Raw genomic sequence first — 20,907 nt, 5'->3', positions numbered from 1 at the left:
ACAAGTCAAAATGTTCAGAATGTGAATAATATGCATATGTAATATATGTATGTGAGTATTTGGCAGTGTGTATGTGTGTTGGTTTGCCTTGTTATTGTATGTAAAGCTGAATTGTAATTTGTATCTGTTCCCTTGACTATGCATGTGCAATTATACATTTATGTGTTATGTTTATTTGTAAAGTTCTGATATGCATGTTGTTTTAGCTCAGATATCAGATAGTAGTGAATAACCCTGAAAAGCTGAATGTTTTCGTTTCGATGGTAGCTGATGGCACTCATGTTATATATATTTTTTTCCAACTTTTGAAATCACTTCTATATATTCAGTACCATATAATAATCAATAGAGAATTGGTACGATAATAATAAATACGAATTTTGCATAAATTAAAATATCATTTAAGTATATTTTATGACCAGGCAACCTCCGGCAGTCTGATAGCATATATGCATGTATACACACACACACACACACATATATATATACACACAAAATTGGATTTAAGCTGTAAATTAAAATTTTTTGACAAGGAATACAAATAAAAATTAACAATTTTTCTTTATTCCATGAAGTTTCAATGAATGACTCGTATCCTCAGAGGAAACGTAGTTAGCAAAATTATATTATAGGCAGTTCCGAATTTTTTAGATGAGGGCTGATTGTTGGTATTACTTGTTTTGATTGGACTATTGTTCTCATCTTGATAGTTATTTGTGCAATGTTTCAGTCTTTGACTTTCATGTTGGTCACCATCTGGGTAAAGAAAGGAGAAAAGTTACTGGCTCTGTAGATGGTTTCGTATTCTTGGAGTTATTGTTTTTTTTGTTTTTTTTCAACATGGTTTCATATATGTAAAAAAAATTTCGTTGACAAAGGGAGGTAACTAATAAAGTTTGACAGGGGATATTATAGGCAGTCTATAAATTTTACTAGTTAGCACATAAATATAAATTGAAAACTTATTTGTATGAAAAATTGATAATATAAAAAGGCATAGATTAAAAGGATGTTCCAATGAAGTCCAGGTTCGATGAAGAAAAGTTCAAAAAGATTGGCGTAATCCAAAGAAAATGAAAAAATTGGATAGTCACGTGCATGTTATAGTCTAAAAGAAATTATAATCCAAGTGGCTGGAGAGTAAAATCCAATGTAAAGATAGCATCCCAAAATTGCAGTAATAAGAAATTCACTGAAAATAACTAGTGAAAAAGCTAATATGGGTCCCCAAGGAGAAAACCATGTCCTCATCATCTGACAGAATATAATTTTTGATCCTCCGACAAAAGGAGGGTGGACCTGTAAATTCACCCTTGTCCGTTCGTCTGTTAGGACTTTTCTTAATAACGCCTTGGATTTTTTTGAAATTTTGCACAAACATTAAACATGATTTGAGTAACAAAATGGATTTTCCAGATCAAAATTTTCTGTGTATTTCTGCTTAGCAGTTTTGCATGGTGCTGAACTCAAATTTAAATATGTTAAGGCCTTGGCGACTTTTGGAGCTAAATGGGGGATGGTAGAAATGTCATTTTTTTTTTTTTTTTTGCATGGTGCAGAACTCAAATTTACATATGTTAAGGCCTAAAACTGCACCGTTTATTCATTTTCATCAGGATTTGATGTCCTCTGGGGAATTTTGGGGCTAAATGGAGAGGGGAAAATGCTGAACTTAGTCATTTTTTTATGCCTCGTTCACTCATGGGAGACCATGCATGCTTAACTTGTTTTTATATATAAATGATCTTGTCTGTGTGTGGAAGGGTCTCAACCAAACTACTTTGTCAAGTTTTTATTTACGAACTTGAAACTTGATATATAGAGTATTCTGATCTGTGGAACAAATTTGATTTTGATTCTAGTCGGTAAAAATAGCTACTAAGTGGTCAAAATTGGAACTTGGCATGAGTAAGTCGGTTTAAAGTGCTCCTCTACATATGCACAAATATACATTTATACGTTAATAGCTATTAATTTTTTAAGCTTTGATATTCATTTGTCGTTGGTTCAGATGGTAATGAATAACACTAGAAAGCTACATGTTTGGTTTCGATTCTAGCTGATGGTTCCAGTCATTTTTTCTTTTTTACTTTTGAAATCACGACTATACATTAGATACAACAATATAATAATCAGTATAGAATTGGCTCTATAATAATAAATACGAAATCTGCATTAATTAAAATATCATAATTATGCGTATTTTACGACCGGGCAGCACCAGGAGGCGTGCTAGTTAGCTAATAAAAACGTATATATTATCGATATTTAAAAAAAAAAATGTCTTAAATGAAATCTGTTTTTAATGAGTGACAGAAGGAGGGCCTCGATTCTCGGAATGTTAGCTCCTAGTCAGTATTAAAATGTTGATAGGATTAAATATAAAATCAATTTGAAATACATTTTTTTTTGTTTGTTTAGCATATTGATTGATATTTGACATAATAACTGGCGAAACGATTATGTACCTTGTGCATATATATATATATATATATAAAAAATGGTAATTGTACGCACAAAACGAGAAACAGGCTGGCTTTACTTATATAATGTGTATGTAAAAAAAAAAATGATAGAATATATCAAACACACTATACATAGGTTGCCTTCCTCGCCGTCAGCTGTGTCTAACGATCCACTCAGCTTTTGTCTCGACAAAAGGCTCAATTTGATAACTAAAAAAGTTTCAAAATTACTTGTTTCATATTATTAAAGTTAGATTATTTTCAGTTGAATCTTGAGAGAAATAAAAGTATTCAGCGAAATTAAATGACAATCATTTTAATTTTGTAAACCATGTCGAATTAAAAAAGGTGTGTGTGTGTGGGGGGGGGGGTCTAATCTTAAACACCTTCTCACCACTACTTCCTCCCGGCTTATTGTCTTGGGGGTGGTGGAGAATTACGAATTATTATTAATATAATTAGAACGTTTTACTACTACGTATAGTTATTAATACTATTATCACAGCTACTCCTATTACTCTTACGCTTACCCATTGTAATTAGTATTAAGACTATTAATATTGCTACTCGTTACGATTAGTATTAGAACTATTACTATTGCTACGCATTGCGATTAATATTACGACTGTTACTACTACTTGTCTATGTCCTTTCAATCAAAGGATGGCTGTCTGCTACAAAACGGTTGCAGGCTTTTAGCACCCGACCGTGTTAAGATCGTTTCCAACATAAAAAAGAAAACATTTTACGCACAATTTAGCACACAGTTACAGACGATGTTAATAAAATCGAACGACAAATTAATAAAAGAAGTATTTATTTCTATTGAAATTATTTTCCTCTGGTATTTTTTCCGGTTGTTTAAAAAAATATTCCATTGTGTATATTTTTTAGTTGCAGAATTCTGCTTCGATAATAAAAATAATAAGAAAACCTAGAAGACATTTTACTGAAGATTTAAGAAGAAAATAAAGGTGATTTTCTCGTACTTAAAAAAAAAAAAAAAAAAAAAAAAAAACGAACAAAAAAAACAGAACAATAAATAATATTTTTTTTTTATCGAAGACCAAGCCGGTTATCGACTGATAGGCAAAGTAAACCAAAAGGAAAGAAACAAAGAAGTTTTTAATTATTATATATTTATTTTTACTACAGCTGATACAAATTAATGAGAATCGAATTGTTTAGTTTTGAAAGTGTTAGTGTAATTTAATATTTTCTCTCACTTTCTTTCTCTCCTCTCATCTCTCTCTCTCATATAATGTCACTACTTTTCCTTCCCTTTTTTTCATCTTACCCTCCCACTTCTTCGTCTTCTCTTTCTGTATCCCTTTGACCTCCCCGTCTCTCTTTGACCTCCCCCCGTCTCTCTTTGACCTCCACTCTCTCCTCCTCCTTTGACCTTCTTTCTCTTTTTCCTCTCTTTTCTCTTTCTCCTCTTTTCTCTTTCTCCTCTCTTTTCTCTTTCTCCTCTCTTTTCTCTTTCTCCTCTCTTTTCACCCTCTCTTTCCCCTCTCTCTCTCCCTTTTTTCCACTCTCTCCCTCCCCTCTCCGTCCTCTCCTTTCTCTCTCTCTATTATATATGGAAAATAAACATCAACATTTGTTTTTCATTCATTCGAACGAATTCGTCGGGCTAACTGCGAAATTTGTAACATAAAGTACGTTTTATACCAACCTCTACCGAGTAGAGTACTCGTATATTGAACACTCTTAAAGTAAAACCAAAAACATATGCGTATTTATATCTTATGTAATTTCACACACTTTAATCGACTACAAGAAATAGAGCAGCCCGATTATCGCGGGTTGTCGGTAGTTGTCTGATTTTCTGATGTCATTTTCCACAATCGGATGTGAACAAAAAGCAACACTCAACACGATATCCAAACAAAAGTACGGAAGATTTCCCACGCTAAAATTAACTTCGGGCAGAAATCAATAATAAATAAACAACAACAACAACAACAAAATGTTAATGTTAAAATCGACACGGTTTCTTTTCTGACAGAACATTTCTGGTGTTATTTGGTTCGGATGGACGACTCAGCCTCAACAACGAAAAGAAATGAAATCATTTTATTTTGATTTCTTTTAAACATTTCCGTTTTTTTTCACACACACACACATATATATTTTACACAACCATTATCCATAGTTTCTTAATATTATAATTTGAATTTTTAATGAAAAAGAAGTGCCTGTTTCGCCGATCGCCTTCGCCACCACCGACGTTGTGGATTATTCGATTTTGTCGAACCAGGATCCACTGGGAAGAAGAATTTTCTGAGGTTTGTATTTTGGGGAGAATTTGCAGTCATAGAAGTTTATTCTAGTAAAATGATTATTTTTCCGTTAGTAAAAACAGAAGAAAAAATTCAGTTACGGATAGATTATTTTTACGTTCGGTGTTTTTACTTGTGTTTATGAGTACAATCACTACTGGAGTGGAAAAAAAAACCCTACTTTTCTTTCGTTTAGAATGGAAGAGAAAATGACCCTTGACATTTTAATTCTAACCAGAAATTATTTCCGTTTAAGTTTTAAAAGCTAAAAACAAAAACAATCGTATTTCCTACGGCCACACGAATAATGCGGCAACTATTTTCTATCATGATGTTTTGTATAAGAGAAATGACCAAAGTGCTCAATTACTGCGTAAGAACGTATTTTATTAGAAATACACGTTAGTTCAACTTGCTATCGATACCTACGGTTTCATGGAAACACTGGGATCTCTCATTGGGCGAACGAATTCCGAGTGTAGTCGTTCGGTTTGAAAAATGATTCGAAAGTGATTTTGAAGTCCTAATTGCTGACCTTTCTACGATAGCATAGACACAACTGTCGAATTTTAATGTGCGCCTATGAGAAGGGAGTCCAATTCCTCAAAACGAGCATTCTGAATTGAAACAATAATAAAAATAAATCTTGCCTCAGTCTAGAAAGATTTCTCCTTCACTGACGGTGACCCAGGACAAAGGATAAGGTGCAATATCAGAACAGATACTAGACTTTGTTTCATTGGCAAAAGACGATCTTCATATAGTCTTAAAATAATCTCTGGTTGAATTAGTTTGGATTTATTTGAGACCAAAGAAATACAGTATTTTTTTTTGGACTGCGTCACTATTCTATCAGAGTCGATGCGAGTCTACATTTAAAAAAATTTAATAAATAGGTTTGACGTACAGATTTTGTGAATTTCAATGTATATGTTCAAATTTAACTTTTCTTGGCAGTATATTGTTGTTTTTGTTTTGTTCCTTTCGACCTTCCGTATTATGACGTGACCGCGGGCGCGACGCTCCTCCATTATCGACAAGTGCTCGTTTTCAACGCCGAGAATTCTTCTAAAACAATGATATTCCTAAAGTATTTAATTTTTCCACGATGTTTTGCTGAAAAATACAATTAAAGCTGGAATTTCGTGTTTTTATTTTACCCAGTAATGTTTATTTTCAATTAATAAGCGCTAATTTCTACCGAAAAAAAATCTTGAAAAATAATGGACATATATTATTTCCCTTTTTGTCCACCTAACATTTTGCTCGCTCCTTTTTCTTTTCTCTGGTTTTACTGTTTTCAAGATTAAAAAAATGAAATCTGAATTAATAAAAAAAAAAAATTATTTTATTTATCAAAAGGAAAGAGAAAAGACGAAGGTGACTGTTTTTCTTTGGATTAGAAGCCAAAAAAATCTAAATATTTGGCTTTGCTCTGTTCTTCTGTCTAGACAAATTGTTTTTTTTTTTTTTTTTTTTTTTTTTACGCGTCTATATACTTATATAATTGTTACATTATTTATTTATTAGTTGATTATTTATTAAAGTTCAAAAGACAATAACGTAAAACAAAATAAAATTTAAAGATACTATATATACAAAAACAAAACAAAATTACGAAATGAAATCAGAGTACAAGTCAGCCATTTAACTGTCAAATTTCTTATAAAAAAAAAAAAAATAAAATAAAATAAAACAAAAAATTCCGGGCAAATATTTCTTTAAAGCGAAACAAAAACAAGGATAAAGACTCCCGAGCAACGCTGGGTACGTAAAAGTTTTAATAATGAAAAACTAAATGCTGAAAACCATGTACGTCGTAACCGTCGGCGTTCAAAGATGATTTTGAAGCATTCATTTAGTCAATTTGAGAGTACCTTTATGTCTAGAATTAATATCGAGTATTTTTTTTCTTCGCTCCTTAAGAACAACAACAACAACAACGTTTCAATGTAATACTAAGCGAATGAACGTTTGTCGCTTATTTACTGAATTTGAATTATTTGGAAAAAAAGAAAACAAAAAACTTTTAGTTGTTCAAATTAGCTATAATTTGCAATTAACTCACCAAGTGACCCATCTCTTAAGTTACTGTTTATTACTCTCATCCTCTTTCATTGTATAATATGTTGTGTGACCACCCACTCTTCTTTTATACTCCGTCTCTTTGCTACCCATCCCACGTCCAATATAATAAAGAAAAGATGGGAATAGTCCATTATAAACCAAAAGGGAAAAACTAGTAGAGAGAAAGTGATTGAGTTTGAATATTCTCTTTTTATTTATTACATATTAAACTGGCTTTGCAAACTCATTTTTTTCTGATTTAATGTAACCATAGCTCAACGGGTGACCCAACTGGCCAAATTTAGAGAGAGAGAGAGAGAGAGAGAGAGAGAGAGAGAGAGAGAGAGACTATTTTTTTATTATTGCAAATTTCTTTTTTCCTAAAATAAAAATCATAAGACCACATAAACATTTAGGTTGTGTACATTTTGAAGACGTCATTCGTACGATTATTCGATTTGGAGTTTTTATGATTTAAAATTTAATATCGATTATTTTATTATAACCCAGTATTTTGTCAGAAAAGTAGGTATCTTAACTACCAAATAAATGGAAGATTTACAAATTTACAACTTGTCATTATATATATATATATATATATATATATATATATATATATATATATATATATATATATATATATATATAGTGTGTGTATGTTCTTGTAGAAAGAAAGAAAAATACATCTTTATGAATATTTTTGTCAGCATTTTCAATTGCAATGTAATTAAAAAAACTTAATTGAATTAATGTTTTGAAAAGAGAATTTTGGATGCTAAAAAAAAACGCACACAATCCACATATATGACAACAACGAACGTAATTGTCATTAATATTTAAAACAAAACAACGACCACGATCCCCACCTCCCCAAAATATTTTAATGTAATAAATTTAAATTAAAATTTACGAATCAATAATAAAATGAATTAATATCAAGGTTTTCATTTCGATTTGAGGTGACCTTCAACCCAAATAGAAATATGTAGTAGTAGTAAATTAATTTTTATATAAATAAAATTTGCGAGATTCGAAAAAAATTTTTTTTTCATATTTATTTATGCAAATGACATACAAGTGTTTTTTTTTTTTTTGTTGTTCTTTTAATGACGAAATAATAAACAGTAGGTTTTAATATTTTAATAAAATATTATTTTATTCATAATATATCTATTAGTAAAACTACCAGATAAAATCTCGTGTTTGTATTAGTCGGACTACTATTCTCATCTTGGATGACATTCTTGCAACGTTTTGGCCGATGTAAACTTCGACCTTCATTTCCGTCTTGTTGAATTTGGGAATCATTAGTTTTAAATTAGATTCCCGAGTTCTACAAGCTCGTGGAGAAGATCGGAGGTTACATCGGCTGAAACATCCGAGATTAGAATAGTCATCCGATTAATAAAAATAATACACATTGAATTATTTGGGGAAAATTTTAGCCCCATACACTATTCTCTTCTTCCTTAAGAAAAGAAAAAAAAAATGCGATTGTACTTTTTCAGGTGATTACATTTTCCTAGTTATGTTGAAGTTATCGACTTTAAGATTGCTGCCACTAAAACATTATCTTCAATATTTATTTTATTGAACACTGAATCAATACAACATTACAATGATTTATATTACAATATCCATCAAACTTAGGCATGAAGCCTTGCTGACTTTGGGGGTGGGATCGAGGGTCTTTCTAATTGTCTACGAAACTTATTTGAAATTAAAACATTATTTTAATCAAATTATAGGTTTACAACAACATGGTTCAATTAATAGTTTATTGACTAAACAATAACTTAATAATGTAATCTACGGTATTGTTTAACCATTGAATTAATAATTGAACAAAATTTTCAGAACTTTACAACCACAAATGAACATTGTGCTTGATAACAGTTGGAGTATATATTCTTCCTTCCACCTGCTGATTTCTTCCCTGTTAACCATATGACATGATTGACATAAATTGTATTTACTACTGAAAATACAAACCATGAAAATGAAAATATTTGAATTTTACTTTATAAAATGAAACTGCAACAAATAGATTTAGAGATTCATGGTGCTTTTTCCCAAGCATTACTTAAATTTGATAGATTAAAAATGAACCTAAGCCATATATATATTTTTTATTTTATTAAAAGTTTTGGCAATAGACACCTTCAGCAGAAAAAATAGCTATTTAATATTTTATACTCATTTTTTCCCCCAGTTGTTATCTTTTTTTTTTTTTTTTTTTTTTTTAAATGATATAAAGAAGTGTCGTTAAGAACGGATTGTATGCTCGTTCTTTTTGAAGCATTGTTAAAATTTAAAATATTAAAAATAAATGCTGAATAACTATTGGTCAATCTGTAAAGTAAAAAAGGGAGGGTATTCATGCAGTTTAGTTAATAGCTGCTTTCAGGACTGCCGGCAACCACTGTAAAAGAGTAATAAAGAATGAAAGAGTTGTATGCTCAGTCCGTTAAGTCCAAAGTAGCTGAGCAGCGACTAGGGTCCCATCAGTTTTGGCAAATAGCAAACAGGGTCCTGAATAGAAGTGTGTGCACTATCCCAACCATCATTAGTGGACCTGAGGTAATCGTGTCAGCATCAGACAAAGCCAAACTATTTGCTAAGAACTTTACAGCTAATTCTACCCTTTGCGACCAAGGCCATCAACCTTCCTTATTTCCTCCTGTATCAGAAAACACATTATGTGACATACAAATATCTGTGCATGATGTTGCCAAGCTAATTGAAAACCTTGATTCCAGTAAAGCAATTGGCTCTGATGGCATTCCAATTATAGTGCTGAAAAAGCTTCAACCAGAACTAACTCCCATACTTACAAAGCTCTTTGAGCGTTTTCATAAGAAGAATTGCTTCCCAACACCCTGGAAAACCCCATCAGTATGCCCTGTATTTAAGAATTCAGGTGATCAGTCATCTCTCTCTCAGTACAGTATAACTCTCCTATGTGTCATGAGTAAGTTGCTGAGATCTCTGTTAAATAGAGAATTAGTCAACCACCTCAGCAAAAATAACCTTCTTAGTAACATGCAATATGATTTCCGTTCTGCCAGATCTACAGCAGATGTGCTAACGGTTATATCTCATAGGATTAGCAAATCTCTCGACAGAGACTTCCTTTCTAGGGCAATTGCTCTTGACATATCAAAGGCCTTTGATAGGGTATGGCATAAAGATATACTTCACAAGATCTGGTATTGCTGGAAATGTCTTCTCAATTATTAAATCATTTCTCTCTGATAGGTTCATAAGAGTAGTGGTTAATGGGCAGAAATCAGAAGCTCAGAGTATTAAGGCTGGAGTTCCTCAGGGGTCCATCCTGGGCCCAACTCTCTTCCTGATTTACATTAATGATCTTTCAAATCACATCCTAAGATCATGTGTAGATATGCTGATGATACTACCATCTATGGCAACACATCAAAGGCCGTAAATGATCAAGTTCTCTCTGATTCTCTCTTCTCTGATCTTGAGCACGTGTTGCAATGGGGAAATGCATCTAAAACCAAGCTTCTATCTTTACATCAATTAAAATGAATGGCTCTCGTCTGGGGAGGCTCCATGTTTTGACAAGCTTCCGGGCTTGACCTTTGCTTCTGGTCTGAAATGGAACACGTACATCAAATCCATTGCCAAGGTCACTGGAAAAATGGTAGGATCCTTCTACCGCTCCAGTAGATATCTTATTGCTAATGCAATTTTCTACCTATATAAGAGCCAGGTATGTCCAAGGATGAAGTACTGTTACCACATTTGGTCAGTAGCTGCTAGAAAAACCTTATCCTGCCTTTTCATAATACCATGGTGGTTCGGTGGCTATATTTACGACCATCTCACTTGGTAACTTACGGACTGATTAGCATACTAATTAGCATAATTAAATTTCATTTTAACAGCTTTAAATGGAAACCTCCATTAAAAACAGCTAAAAAAAATAGGAGATAAGGCTTTATTATCATGCAAAATATTATTATGGATATTATCATTTGTCATCACTACACCGTGAAAACTCCGAGATGGCGACCGGGAAATCGAAGATGCCCATTCAAAGAAATTATTAACAAAATATGGCTTGTAGCATATCAAATGAAAGGAAATTTTGTACAAATTACAATTATGTTTTCAAGTACATTAAACTAATTAGAATAATTTCATTTTAACGGCCTCAATTGACAATTATTGGGTGAGTTTCTATCACTATTTTGTTTAATTTTTTTATCACGAATTCAAAGATTTCAAGAGATATTGCGGCCATTTCTTATTCTCATGTAATGCTCGACACTACTTGTTTTTCAAACAGAATAAACATTTACAACACTTACAATTTATTATCTTGCCTTTGGTAACATTTAAACCAATCCAATAAATGTTATCGTAGGCAAGTTATTCTTTTAACTAGATAAGTGGTTTGTGTTTTTACTCATTTAAAATTGTTTTTTACTTTAATAAAAAACAAAAACATGGTGTAGAATGAAGCCGTTTGAGTTAAACAAAAACAATTTTTAAAGAAATAAAAGTTACAGCGCTATTATTGTAATACTATTTTTAGGTTAAATTCTAGTTTTACAATATCCTTTTTTATTACATTGTTAGATGAAAGTACATAATAGTTACAAAAACCCTATTTTCCCCATGTTAATAGGTTTAAAAAAAATAAGGTTAGTACAATATAATTATGGTTAGGTGAAAGTACAGAATATTTACAAAACACCTTATCCTCATGCTAAGAATGCGTTTCTTTTTTGTGGGACTCTGTTTTAGAGTTGCAGACCCTCCGCCCCTAAAACTTTACCAAAATTCAGGAAATCAACCAATTCTAATGAAATTTTCAGTATTTATTAACAGTTACAGAATATAATTTTTATACATATTATGGTATTTTTATACATATTATGGTATTTTGAAGTCTTATTTGTTGTATTAAACATTCCTATCTTGTTTAAACATGTTCTTCATTTATTTTTATACAAACAAACTTTCGGTACTTATGCACTTATGTTACCATGCTGAAATAATGTTATTATTTAGAAATCCATTCTTAAGATAGGAGGCGAGAGTGTTTTGTAATTATTCTGCATTTTCACTTAATTTAATTAAAGCGAAAAGATATCGTAAAACTTGAATTTAACTTGAAAATACTATTAAAAAAGATATAAGTGCATAAGCACTAAACTTTTTTTCTATTCAATTTTTTGTTTGAATTGAATATCTTTTGAAAAAAAAAATTTTCTGACGCTAAAATAGAATATTACCAAAAATATACTTTTTCTTTTCATAAAACTGATGTTTTCTAAATTTTTGTTGCAAGTCACAATGTAAACATTTTGCTATGAATTTACATGACATCGCATGTCGTTCGTGATGAATGGCACTAAGAAAACAATTAAATATCGGCACTCGCTATCACTTCTATTGATGCACACGTGAAAAATTCTTAACCAATTCTTTTCAAATTTTATAACAAAAGAAATAATTATATTGGCTATTACATACCATTTGAACAAAGTTTCTATTTTGATTTATTTTTGTACTAGAAAGCCTCAAGTTCAAGATGTTCTAACTTTTGACTGGAAAGTCGAATATGTTTTGTTTAAATTCCGTGATAAAGAAAAACAATTCTTTTCTCTTAGTTTAAAAATATTAAACGTCATTGATTAGTAGGACTTCAGTGTCGAGTATTTATATGAACAAACCTAAAACGCATGTCTGAAAAGTCATCTACTGCTTGCAGACATGCCATGGTGTTTTGTTATTAAATGGAATTAAATTGCAATTTATTTGGAATATACAAATCACAACAAAAATATTAAAATACTATTTAAAAAAAAAATTTATTTTGAATCCAGTCATATAAGTTTTATATTGATTGATGTACGAGAAATCTAATTACTGATTTAAAAACCATGATTTTCAGATTACGTAACAGAATATACTTTGTCCAGCACTAAACGATACATCGTGTGGTATTACTAGTTGTTGGCATTGGTTTCTCAGATTATTTTTGGTCCCCTGACAAAAGGATTCACCCTTGTCCGTTTGTCCGTCCGCACTTTTCTCAGTAATTACGCCTTGGAATGTTTTGAAATTTTGCACAAACATTAAACATGATACAAGTAAAAAAAGTAACAGAACGGATTTTCTGGGAAAACTCTGGTTGCCATCGTAGGGGTACTTTTGTGTTAAAATGGCTAAAATTGACACTTTTGCGCTTATCAAAAAAGATTGATGTCTTGGATTTTTATAAAACTTTCTAAAAACTTGTAACTAACTGATTTCTATATAATTTTGTTTGTCTATACTTCGCAATAACTCTTGGGTGTGCTTTAGGGGCTCTTTTCGGACTAATAAAAACACTCTATATTTGGGTCTATTTTACCATATTTGTTAAATTTTCTGTGTATGTCTACTTAGCAGTTTTGCATGGTGCTGAACTCCAATTTAAATATATTAAAGCCTTGGGGACTTTTGGGGTTAAATGGGGTGGGGTTGCAAATGATGGACTTGGTCATTTCTTTTTTTGCATGGTGCAGAACTCAAATTTACATATGTTGAGGCTTAAAAGTACACCATTTGTTCATTTTCACCAGGATTTGCTGCCCCCTGAGGACTTTTGAGGCTAAATAGGAAGGGGGGGCTAATGCTGAACTTGGTCATTTTTTTATGCCTCGTTCACTGTGCACTCATGGGGGACCATGCATGCTTCACTTGTTAGAATCCTGTACTTATAGGAGGGATCACCTGAATGTTTGCAGCATCTGTGCATAAAAGTGATACTATGAAATTGACTGGATTTTAACTTGGCACATCCACATCATCAATTTGCAGAGTGATCCACATTATCACTGTCACCTCCTAGTGGTCAACCAGTAAAGATTAAATTTTAGTTGAAGGCAAATGAAGAAATATTGTAACCAAGTTTCTCTTCTCCTTTTCAGAAGAAATAAGTTTATTGCGAATCGTCTGAGGCACTCCTTCTGGGAAATACTGATAAGGCTGCCTTACAAGGCTGTGTCACATCTTCCCACTATGGGAAGAAGATAAATAAGTACATTTGTGGAGGAGTGCTGTGGCAATTTTTGCCTATGGTCCTTGCCACTGAAAGACACTCCCACAAAAACAGGATCTTGTGTCCCATATAGTGCCTTTTATGAGCTGTGTAGATACCATGTTCAGATGTGAGTAATTAGAATTAAATCTTAATCAATAAGACAATGGAACTATCTACACACCCAGTATTGAAAATCAGTATGAGTATCAGCTTGATTAGTCATAGTTTTCATATTTAACTTTAGTAGAAACCGGAATTTATGTGATTATATTTGCATATTTCTCTTATATATATATATATATATATATATATATATATATTAATCTATAAATCATTGAAAAACAGTAGTGTTTGAATGATATGGTTGTGGAAGTTTGTCATTTAGAACTGCTTTAAAGCTTCACCGCTCACTTATTTTTCGACCAAATTTCAAATGATTATTACAGTTTATAAATGACTTTCTCAGCTGTATTGTGAAAAAAAATTTCAATTTTTATTCTGTAAAACAAAAGTTAGGATGAATTTACTGGTGTTCAATATCGTAAAAAAAATGTAAGGAAGTGAGCAACCTTTTTTATGACTGGTTTCCAAAGCAATCACGTCGCTTCAGCGACTACTGTTGCTACCAATTCACTGCTCCTGCAAAAAGAGAAGTAACAAGTGAAACAGAAAGAATGAAAGGGAGATAATTGGGGATGGATTTTATTGAAAGCAGACGAGTGCCATACATTGTTATTACATATGTGTATGTTATGTTTATGGGGGCAAAAACATATTACTGAAATTAAACGAAGAACGAGTGAATTTATTGGAAGCCTGGAAAAATCATGGATTACAATAGAAAAATGCAAGCATGAAAAGTAATATGGTTAAGCTTACTGGAAAAGGACAAGATATTCTTGTAAAAATATAAATTTATAACTTAAAATATTGCAGCATTAAGAATTTCTTTTTAAAATTAAATTTATAACATTATATAATCAATTCTTAATGCTGAAATATTTTAAATTATAAATTTATTGTTTTTTTACTAGAATATCTTGTCCTTTTCTTTTCCAGTTTTAACAACTAGTCCTTTACTTTTCCATATTTAAGCTTAACCATATTACTTTTCATGCTCACATTTTTCTATTGTAATATATATATATATATATATATATATATATATATATATATATTAATCTCCACAGACACATGTTTTATTGTCTCTACAACCCAGGACCTCCAGTGACTGATGTTCAGTGCTCTACTAACTCAGTTAAAAACCTAGTGATAATAGGAGAAATTGTATCACATGCTAAATCTTATTTATATTTTTATTTACAATATACAAAATTGAAAAATATTTTTTTTTATGGAAGAGCATTGCCTCAATATTAAATGGAAATTATTTCCTTCATCACAGTGCTCAACTTGTAGGAGAGAGTGTATATATATATATATATACACACACACACATCTCCACAAATGTGTTTTGTTATTTCTATGATTTGTCAGTGTGGCTAGACCTAGTGAAATTCGATTGTTGTCTACCACTCTACTGACTGATATATATACATAACATATGCACACACACACACATTTGTGATATTCACTTTGTGTTGCTTAAGTGGAGATATATTGCTGGTCGAAAATAATCTGAAAAATAGTCACGTTTTTAATTTTGGGCTTGAAAGAAAAGTTTGAAAACATGTAGAATAGGAAGTCAAGTATAAAAAAAATATTTGTGCATGTCATGTTTTATGTATGTTTTAGTATCTCAAAATCTCTTTCCAAAAGACGTTATTACAATGAAATTTAAGATGTAATAAAGTAAATTATGTTCAGAAAGATTTCATCTAATGATAATATAATAGCAATTCTTAATCTACAGTCATGTCGCTTTGTACACAGTCCTCAGCTTACATTTGATGCAAGCGTGTTCGGCATCCGTAATCATTCCAGTACCAAGTTTCTGAAGAAGCACAATTATGTTTAGCTTTTGCATTTCAATTGCTCATCATGTGTTCTATATTAGCTGAAGTCAGTCTTTTCAACTGGACTGCATGGAGAGGTGTGAGACATTACCAGGTGTTGCCCACCCCAGAGTCTTTTCAACTGGACTGCATGGAGAGGTGTGAGACATTACCTGGTGTTGCCCACCCCAGAGTCTGCGACATTTGCAGCATCCTAAACAATAAAACTGAATGAAGAACTACACTTGTATTAACAAAAGGCTAATGGATCTACAAATTAAGTTGTATCATCTTTGAGAAAAAGTTTAATTAAGCAATGAAACATGCTTGGTGTTATATAGTGTAATATTTGATTCTATAAGATGGTAATATTTACTATTTTTATTTTTTGAATTCCTCTCTCATTCATATTCAACAAATATTTTATCTTTAAATTACTTTTTTACTTTGTCTTTTAATTCATTATTGTCATCAGTTTTATGTCTGTTTTACATCCTTGCATGTGTTGAACGATTTTTAGAAATTGGCTTCCAAACTACTCTCCGGTTTCTATCCCACTTTTAGCACCCAGGCTAGTTGTGAATAAGAGACCAAAAAAATTTTGTATTAATTCATTCAAATAAATGGTAACATTTTACTAAGTTTGAAACAAATTTCTTTTCAATAAAACAAGTAAAAAATTTGTATTAATTCATTTAAATAAATGGTAACATTTTGAAACAAATTTATCTTTTAAATAAGACAAATAAAAAAGGGACAAAATCCATTTGCCTGATTGATGGCTTGTAAGAACAAGGTGGGGGGGCTTTTTTTTTCTTTTTTTTTTTCCACCAATTTAAAAAACAAAACAAAACAAAAAAAAAACTTAGAATGTAGATAGCAACCTGTTGAATTAAAATCAAGTTAGTCCCTGTAACGAAAAGTCAAAAAAGGCACATTTCAACATAACTGTGAAACGTTTATGATCTGTATCAAAACAATTGTTGAATTGAAAAAACAGTAAAAATTTTGTGAATGAAAGTGAGCAATCATCTCTTTTCCTTTTGCCTCATCAATATATCCTTCTTTATAACTAGCTTTTTATATCAATTACCTCCCTTGAAAATTAATAAATTTACTCTTTTAAAAAAGTTTTGGTAATCCATCCCACTTTTCTTTCATTAAATCATTTCAATTACTGCTAATACTGACAAAATTTTGCATTTATATAGGAAAAAATAGGACAATAAAATTACTAATGAATAGCATCAAACATTTTATTATAAACTGTTTCAAAATAGTTATGCAAATTGGGTATACAAATAACGTTTGTATCACTGTTATATATATATACAGTATTTCATTGACTTAAATAACAGTGAATTGTTTTGATGGCTATTGTGATAATGAAATATAAACTTGTAATTAAATATGTATGAATTACTTAAAATATAAGATTTCTGAGGCTGGAATTCTGAATTGGTCATTGATTTCACAAATTATTTTAAAATTCAATAAAATATTGTTAAAAAAGAAGTATATATATAATCAAAAATTTGTGTATGATTTTTGAAGTGGTTAATTTGGAATTTCTCATTTTGCAAGTTTGTTTTTTTAGCAAAATTTCGCTTTTTTTTTTTTTTTTTTTTTTAATGCAGGAAAAGTAAATTTCTGCTTAAATCGTGACAGCTCCCACGTTTTATTTGAAATTCGTTTTTTTTTTCTTTTTTTTTTTTTTTTTTAATTCTGTCACATTGCTAGAGCCTTAATTAACCTCCTTAATTTTCATTGCTATTTGGTTGGATTTTATTTCTTTTACTCTTTTTATTTCTTTCTTTATCTTTTTATTTTTTTCCTATTTTTTTCTTATTCCTCTCTCTCTCTCTCTCTCTCTCTCTCTCTGCCTTACCCCTCTTTTCTTGTTATGGCCGCCTTTCTTTCTGAAAGCAGAAACTTAAAACGATTCATGATAGGGAAGTTACATGACTTTTGTTTTATTAATGAATGATATCCTGCCTTCATCCTTACACATGCGCACTTGGTGTCTTAAATTTTTTACTTTTTCATTTGAAGCAAAACTGATTGGAGTTGTGTAGGAAAGAAGTTATTTTTTTATGGTGCCCTTTCTGCATGCACAGGTGGATAGGGTGGTGGCTTGGCATGCCCCCCCCCACCCCGTCCCCGGTTGAGAAATTAATCTGGATTATTTTTTCTTTTTTACCATTACCTATTTGCATCCCTATTTAATACATAGCGTTACTTTTTAAGCACTTTTTTTAAAAGCAAATATCAACATTGTAAGAAGGACAGTGTTGAACACGGATATTTACAGAGGATTTAGCCGTCTGCGGTCAATGCAGCCTAAATGACTAAACCAGATTGAATTGGCCGTTGGTGTTGAAAACCATTTGTCTTTAAATGAAGGAAGAAAAGATAGGGTAGGGGTGATAATTTCCTGTTTGGCAGCCGACCAGATCTTTGTTGCAATTTGAAATATAAGCTCAGTTGTGACCAGACAAGAATTTCTTTTGCTAAATGATTTTAATATCTCTGAGAGATTGTTACTTTGTTGATTTTAGTAATTTATATTTATTTTTTTAAAGTTTAAATACACATATTGAACAAAAATTTACCTTGAAGTTGTAATTAAAAAAAAATGATATAAATTTAATATGTTGTTTTTTTTTTTTAAATAGCGTTTTTTCAAATTAATATATACAATAATCAGTTGAATTGCCAAGAAAAAGAAACTTGTTAACATTAATTTTTAAAAGATTAAAATGATTAAAATTCCATTATTTCAAAATGTTTTGTTACAACATAGATTTTTAATTGTTTAAATTTTTTTTAAATATTAAATTTTTACATAAACACGGCTCTTGTCAGCTATTTTATCGCCAGATTAAAACAGATTTGAAAATATTATTGCACAAATATTAAGCATTTTATAGGCACCCCCTCATATTTTGTTCGTCTCTTTTTACCGAACAAAATATGGAAGCCCGTAGGTAACAAAAAGAACATTCAGTAAAACCGTATTTCATATTTAATATACAAATGTTTATAATATTATTAATCATTAAACTGTGTAAATCTTAAAACTTAAAGATAAATCATTAATTGCAGTTTGAAGAAGGTAAACAAAGGTTTTTAAAAATCATTAAGTTGCTTCTGCTTTTCCATAGTTCGATCCTAAATTAGCCTCTTTCTGCTTACTTTACCTTCTCTCTTCCCCTGTTGTCTACAGGTTGAATGATTTTATTACTTAAGCTGTTATTCCTTTCTATTTATTCCAATTTCTTTTTCCTTTCATCATTACATCCAACTCTTAATAGAGACAGTAATGGAAATCAAAATGATAGAAACTGTAAAATAAGAGCAGGGGAAAATCAAACAAGATACAATGAAAGAGGAAGAAATTTACGAGATGGGTCAACATAACTTCATTCCAAAACTGAGGAATTTTTAGCATATTTTGCGAGATTGTAATGTATAATAAAAAGCCTTAAAGAAACAAATGTTGATTAACTCAGCTTTAATATATATATATATATATATATATATATATATATATATATTAGTTTTTCTTTAAAAGAAAAACTTTGTTTTAATTAACCATAAAAAATTGTTTTACAAAATACCACAAATGGATACATTTTTTTCAGTGAGGGATGTTGGTGGTGGGAGTGTTCAAAATCATATTAGACATTGTTTGTGTATCTAAAGTTTTGATATTAGATATGGAACTTTAGATATACAATATCTACCATTTTTGAGGGGAGAGTGAAAATTTTTAGCAATTTAATTGCAAATGTCTAGACCTTTCTTATTTATTTTTTTAGCGGGAGGGGTGTAATCTGAATAAGCTTACTATCGGTTGTTTAACAGTTTTGTATTCAATAACAAAAAACACAAATTGACATTTTGCTTAAAATAGCTTTCAATACTTAGGTTTGAAGGACAATGGTTTTTTTAAAATTTTTTTTCTCTACAAATACTGGATAGAGTTTAGAAATTGATTTTCAACCTATCTTTGGCCGGGTCTTCATTTATGTATCTTTCTCTTAAATACATCCTCATCATTTTACTCATGTTTTCTCTGGTTTTTCTTTGTCAATTGACCCTTGTACTTATACATCTACTCACTGCTTTTCATTTTTTTTATTTTTTTTACAACTAATAATGTTTATTTAGAGAAGTGTGTTTCAGATCTTATACTATTCGATTTAAAAGAAAAATCAATCCAAAAGATAACTTTGTTTGAAGAACTCGTTTCCAGATGATCCATTCTAATATGGTAGTAGTAAAATACGTAAAATAGTTATTTCCGCATATAATCTCTAAATGATGTGTTTGATATGAGCACCACTTCTGTTCAGGTATGCATCTGACTGCAAAGTTATTTATTACGCACTCACATTTCTTGGAGGACTGCCATTACAGAATTAGTAATTGCTTCCTTTCACTCCTGCAAACTGTTTAGGTGAACCGTGAACACATTGACCTTGGTACATTCTACAGGAAAGAATCCCGCATCCATAAACTTTCTATTCTTTTTGCGATTACATGATTATAAAATATTCCATTAAGCATTTCTATTGTTTGATTAGCTATATGGAGGTGTAGCCCAATCTTGGATAAATCACAAGGTTTGGAATGCAATACCTTTGTAAACAGGCATCATGCTGCATGTTTAGTAGTGATGCATTTTGCAGACAGCAGGCATAAAATGGGCAAATATTTAGCTAAGAGAAAAAAACAAACAATTGAAATAATGTCTTGTGTGCAATCATATACTCCCTCACTCAGTAACAATTGGCGACCTCAATATTGTTTCCGTGGTCTTCTTCGTGCTTATGGACATGTTTTTGTTGCTTACATTTGTGACTGCCAAGGAAGGGGGGGGGAGCACAGTGGTCGACAAGTATATAAAAAAAAAAAAAGCAATGCAAGAGAAAATATAGAAAACCTGAACTCTGACACATTTTGTAGATGGCAGTTAGTGTGTGACACCATCATGGAAAAACAACTATCTAAGCACTAACACTCACGTCTTAGGCATCTGCTGAGGCCATGTTTATCAGTGGGTTGAT

General features: G+C 31.0%; 1 protein-coding gene and 1 long non-coding RNA gene across 6 annotated transcripts in view; one reads left to right on the top strand and one right to left on the bottom strand.

Moving 5' to 3' along the window:
* LOC145254865 (uncharacterized) overlaps positions 1 to 20,907 on the top strand; it is a 212,983-nt gene that overhangs the window by 149,180 nt on the left and 42,896 nt on the right. The gene's annotated exons all lie outside the window — the stretch shown is intronic.
* LOC145254867 (uncharacterized) lies at positions 545 to 6,915 on the bottom strand. The gene is made up of 2 exons (XR_013863820.1): positions 6,819 to 6,915; positions 545 to 756 (listed from the first exon to the last, which is right to left on the bottom strand). It is a non-coding gene; the product is annotated as an uncharacterized LOC145254867 (long non-coding RNA).

This window comes from Euprymna scolopes, chromosome 30, assembly GCF_053919585.1.
Source record: "Euprymna scolopes isolate OS-2025 chromosome 30, ASM5391958v1, whole genome shotgun sequence".
NCBI classification, from domain to species: domain Eukaryota; kingdom Metazoa; phylum Mollusca; class Cephalopoda; order Sepiida; family Sepiolidae; genus Euprymna; species Euprymna scolopes.
The sequence above is the reverse complement of the archived record's forward strand: the minus strand, read 5'-3'. Positions and strand labels throughout refer to the sequence as shown.